This window comes from Camellia sinensis, chromosome 3 (genome assembly GCF_055761805.1).
Source record: "Camellia sinensis isolate YWXY chromosome 3, ASM5576180v1, whole genome shotgun sequence".
Classification (NCBI taxonomy): domain Eukaryota; kingdom Viridiplantae; phylum Streptophyta; class Magnoliopsida; order Ericales; family Theaceae; genus Camellia; species Camellia sinensis.
Window position 1 is genome coordinate 151,543,345 of NC_138963.1, and position 5,998 is coordinate 151,549,342.

The 5,998-nt window shown below is 38.9% G+C and overlaps 1 long non-coding RNA gene across 1 annotated transcript; it reads right to left on the reverse strand.

Moving 5' to 3' along the window:
- Positions 1-267: 267 nt before the first annotated feature.
- LOC145822838 (uncharacterized) lies at positions 268-926 on the reverse strand. Its single transcript, XR_014364652.1, has 3 exons — positions 753-926; positions 467-673; positions 268-373 (listed from the first exon to the last, which is right to left on the reverse strand). It is a non-coding gene; the product is annotated as an uncharacterized LOC145822838 (long non-coding RNA).
- Positions 927-5,998: the final 5,072 nt, after the last annotated feature.

Here is a 5,998-nt window from a genome sequence, read left to right on the forward strand (position 1 = left end):
TCCCGACTAGTAGGTATGTATGTCGCCGATACCACAACATGTAAGGGTCGAAAGAGGGGATCACCTCATCGCTGTAGTCAGCCTGTACAATACTATCCCGGCGGGCATCCTATAACTGTATATATAGCATATAAAACAGATGCCAGTCAGTGCCAGCTCGGCCACGCCTATCAATGACGTGCAACTACCACTTAGTGTCGAACCGATCCGGCACGGACTGCACCCGACCAAACTGTCGGAGGACACGATGGGGGAGATGCCACCTAACCACGTCAAAACAAATAAGTGGCACTCTCGCCATCCATATCTCCTGACCCAGTCGGCAGTAGTCGGGGAGCGTACCGAGGACCCCAGCGTAAGGCTGCCAGATAAACTACAATGACGACAAATAAATTAAATTTTGCTCGTGAACTCAAAACATATACAATGAAGAAGACAACTAAAACGCAATCAAAAAATTTCATACCTCGCCCTCGATCATCCGGTCCAGCTGGTCTCTATAAACTACCACTACGTGGGTCGAGACGACCTCGTGGCCCATGTCAACCCTCTACCGGCTACCTCGCGGTCCGGTGGGCAACTGTATGTCCCCCTCACCCATAGGCAGCTCACCAGGACCAACCAGTTGCCGCCTAGACGGGGCAATGCGAATCAATCTCTCCCATGCCCAAATCTGCAATAGTTTGAACACAATTACAATACTGATATATGACATACAATATGAATTGACATGTAATAAAATTGTTACTAACCTGTAGCAACACAAGTGGTCCTCCAATCTCCCTCGTACCCACCTGAGCTGCTCGACATAGCATCCTATACAACCATGCCAGAGCCGCGTTACCCCAGCTGTACTGCCCAATCTCCTCAATGTCTCTCAGCAATGGCAAGTACATCAACTTGACCAGGTTCTGTGACTTATCAGGGAGAAGTACCCCCCAATAAGCCACAGAATATATGCTTGGGTATGCTGCTGTACCAACTCATCTGGAGCATGATCTGGAAGATGAGCAAAATGCTCGGCCAGCCACCTCGTCCTCACTCTACCTGCCTGTAAATCTGCTGGTGTAGGTGTTACTCCCAATTGCTCAGCACATAGGGCTACCCACTGCTCCGTCGCGACAGATGGGTCAACTCTAGTAACTGCTCGGCCATCAATCCGAAGACCATATAGGACGGATACGTCCTGCAACGTGACAGTGGCCTCCCCGATCAGGAAATGGAATGTATGAGTCTCTGTGCGCCACCTCTCGACGAGAGCAGTGATGAGTGCGTGGTCCAATCGAATATGCCCTATATGATACACACCATAAAATCCCGCGCGTAATAGATACTGCAAGACTCTATGGTCCAACGGATGCTCCCACAATCCAGAATCTGCCCGACGGCATGTCAACACGGTACGTGCCTCATCCTGCACAACAGAATGACCAATTTAAATAATAACATTATCACGAAATATACAACAGAATGCAATGTATTTTAATTGTAGGCGTAAAGTCCAACAAACGTTATTGCATACCGGACGGTCCCACATACTGTCAGCCCAATGTACCTATCTGAACAGTGGAACCTCCTCAGTTACATGTGCCATGAAGCCTGTACAACTGAAATATTAGATCATCCATATCAAAATCTCATTTAATCATAACATAATAACAGAGAAAACTGTAATTATTGATTTTGTACTTAACGATGTAAAATACAATGAAGTAAATGTTATGGGTTCGAGAAAAGACAAATTTATGTGCCACTTACACGGAAGCAATTCGAAATTAATGATTACATTTATGGCATATTTGCAAAAACTTAAATATTGATTTTGTAATGCTAAAAGTTTGAATAAATTATAAATTTTGCAAAATACATATACAATTTTGTAATTGTGAACAATGACTGCAGCATTCCAATTTTTAAAATTTTAATTTATAATAGGTTAATTTTTTTAAAATTTGTAAATTTTTTAAATTATAAAATGTGAACAACGATTGAAGCATTCGATATTTAATTTATTCAAAAATATGAAATTTTGAAATGGTAGAAGAACTATGTGATTAAGTATAGAATCATGTAATACACATTTTCAATCAAGTACACGGTGAAAAACTAGTACACATTTTCAATAAATTATACAAGTTTGAATAAATTATACATATTTTTAATTTTGCATTACACATTTTTGAATCAAGTACACATTTTGTAATACACATTTTAAATGTACGACCCCGTTTACAAATACAGAATTTAAAAATACATAATTAAATGATCTATTACAAATGAAGAATTTCAAAATGATATATTACAACATGTAAGTATTACATAGTCTTCATCGACCAAGTCGCGCCGGACATGTTCGCCTGTCATGACCTGTCTGGTGGCACTCACTGCAACGAGCTGTCAAACGCCTGTCTAATATCCATCTTATTTGGAATACGAGCCATAGATGTACGACCCCGTTTTACTTCTCGCAGACGAACTTCATTAGGCAATAAGGTCCACTGCAGATCATTCCAATAATCTTGATGCGGTATTAGATTGAATTTAGTTTCCCAAACCCTCATGTATACAGGAAGCCTATATATTGGATCAATGTACTGGAATGGATTGTCACCGCATTCAGACATTACAGCGAGCATATGGGAACATGGATAGTGTCTTATCTCATATTTCCCACAACTGCACGTGGGTTGATTCATCCGCACAATCTGTCTATTGCGACTTCGTCCACGGCGAAAAGATGTTTGCACCTCAAATACACGGCGGGGCCTATAAGACAATATTGATACAAACTAATCAAGTTCATGTTTTTAGGTGTAATTAACTTAACAACATAATAATAACAATTTTTTCACATTACAAACTAACCTGTCATACGATATCAACTTGAAAGTATTTCCCCTTGCGATACCCTCCTCCATAGTTCTTTGCATCTCTCTAGGGTATTGGAACTCATTGCGTACATCTGTTTCAGCTTGGGCTCCCATCTCGTCAAAATATTTGACGAGTCGTCGAAATGTAAATTCAACCATAGCTGAAATAGGTAAGTTCCTTGCACCTTTCAAGACGCTGTTGAAGCACTCTGCATCATTACTGGTCAATATCCCCTAGCGATATCCATCGTCATATGCAAGGGCCCAGTCCTCAAGATTCATCTTGTGGACCCAATTGATGGCTTCTTGGTTAATAGCCTGTATCTGATCTAAGTAACCATTACACTTTCGTCGTTGATCAGCACTCCCTGCTTTCCACAGAAGTTGTTTGAGCTCCTTATTTCTGAAATGTGTGTTAAAGTTACTGCAAACATGTCGAAGGCAGTGCCGATGATATCCAACAAATTGGAGCGACGGATTCAGCCAATGCCGCCTCACAGCAGCTAAAATACTCTCAGCTCGATCAGATATCAAAGTCACTCCCTGTCGGTCCATGACAATATGTTCCTTGATATTTTGAATGAAGAACAACCAAGACTCCAAACTCTCCCTGTCGACAACAGCAAATGCAAGCGGTAATATTTTGCCATTGGCAGTGACAATCGTTGCTACAAGCAACACACCAGTGTATTTACAGTATAAGAATGTACCATCTATAGTTATAACAGGCCTACAATATCTAAAGCCATCGATGACGGGTTTGAAAGACCAGAAAACAAAGTGGAAGACGGGCATAATGGTTGTATGCCCAGTATATCTGTGCTTCTATGTCACAATGGTGCCAGGATTCGATGTCTGTAATGCATGCATGAATTTAGGCAACTGCCTATATGATTCATCCCAATCACCGAATACCATTTTAATTGCCTTTGCCCTTGCATGCCACGCCTTCTTGTATGATATACTATAGTTCATGGTCTTTTTTATATCTTCCATGACATTCTTAATCGGCATATCAGGTTCATTCTGCATACGACAATCAAATATGAGTTGGATTATCTGGATGTGAACACTATAAACAAACAAATATGTATATATATGTAAACATTTATTTTTTATACTAACCGCAACTTGTCCCAAAATATGAGAAGCAATGTAGCTGGAGCTAATATTAGTGTGATCCCTGTTCATTCGTGGGTATAAACAATGGTGAGGACCCCTGCACTGCTTTATTTCAAAAAGACCATGTTTCCTACTAAGAGATGCACGCAACCACCAACTGCAGTCGTGCCTGCAAGAAGACACCCAAAGGTCTCGCTTGGAGGTTACGACCTTATACTCTCGATTATTTGTTGCATGGTACAATTTCACAGCATGTAGAAGTTGCTTCTTATCAACAAAAACCATTCCTCTGTCCAACTCGGGATTTTCAGCGCTCTAGATCCGGTTACGGGGAACGACATCACGGGTACTAATGTCAAAATCACTACCCATGTGAATGTTGTCATAGAAAGGGATTTTAACTCTAGGTGGAATGGGGGCATTTTCAGGGTCAACGGGAGCCTGGGCATCATATTCTTCATCATCATCATCATCTGATTCGCCTAATAAATTTTCTTCATCACACATGTCATTGTCATCATCGTTTAGGGCGACATCAAGACCGTACATGTCACTGTCAGCAAACTGCACCTCGTTCACTGTTTCAGCCATATTACCAGCAACTTCAACCGGAGTGGTATGATGGCTGCATGTGGGCACATCTTGTGTGTTACTGTCAAATTCATACCCATATCCACCACGTGAACTTGATTCTACACGATGGCCCTGAAATGACTGTTGTGTGTAGCCCAGTGGATAACATTGATCTGATTCATACATAGGAGACTGAAACGCTGTTGTGTCAATCCCATGCGTCAGCAATGTAGTGAATGGACGAGAATCCATTTGTGTCATGTTCGGGATATTGTGTACAATCTCTTTATCAATGTAGACTTCCAAACAATTTGGTGCTTGAAAAGTTGCACCGATACTTAATACGGTGTTCAACGCCTCATCGTCATTGATTGCTAATATCTTGTATTTGCTGTGTGCTTGCCACTGGCGATAAGGATATCTACATTTGAAGGTCAATCGGACACTTTCCCCGTAACTTGCCACCTTTGACGTAAGCATCTCCTCCAAATTGCTAAGCGTGGTGCCAATTTGCACCGCACATATCCCTTTCGGCTCAGCATCATATGATACGCCTTCATCGGGATCTCGAATTATGTTTCCCCCCCAGTAGAAAATAATTGGAACAGTGTCCATATACTTGCTTCAATTAAGACAAAAAACATTAAAATAGCAACAATATACTTATATCTCCTTGTACTCGTAAAAGAATTATATGAATTTTAACTCATTCAAGTACAATTACTATGACGCAAAAACTGTATTTAAGTAATCATCAATTATAATCCAACAATCATTATTGATTTTTTAATTAAGATATGAGTTAAAATAATGATAATGCTATAGATTTTTTAGCTTTTTAAGAAAAACATCTTACAACACATACAAAATTAACATCATGCTCTTCTGTTATGCTTTTTACATTACTTATTATGATTAAGATCATGCTCTTGTGCACATTAAATGTAATTCAGCTAAGTTTTAGGTCTAAAAATCTTTTATTAATTTTGGATTAATTTTGTATAAATTATAAAAAAATGATTATAAATTATAAAGTAACAACATTTGTAATCATTAAATAAATATAATTGATGTAAGTTGATTTAGGTAATTGATAAATTATAAATCTAAGTAATTTACATAAACTTATAAGTGTAAGTTGTTAATCTTGTTACTTTGAGTGTAGGTAAACTTATGAATGTAGGAAAATCCAACAATCTTATGAGGTAGGTAAACTTATGAGTGTAGGTAAACCTAACTTTACATCAAAGTAACAATATTTTTAATTTACCTAAATTTCACATCATGACATAAATTATGAGTGTAGGTTGTGACTTTATATAAATTATAAAGTGTTAGTAAACTTGATTTATACATAAAGAAAACTTATTTATACATATTCGTGACCACGCTTGTAAGTAAAATATGTAAAAACGTGTTTTCAAAACACATTT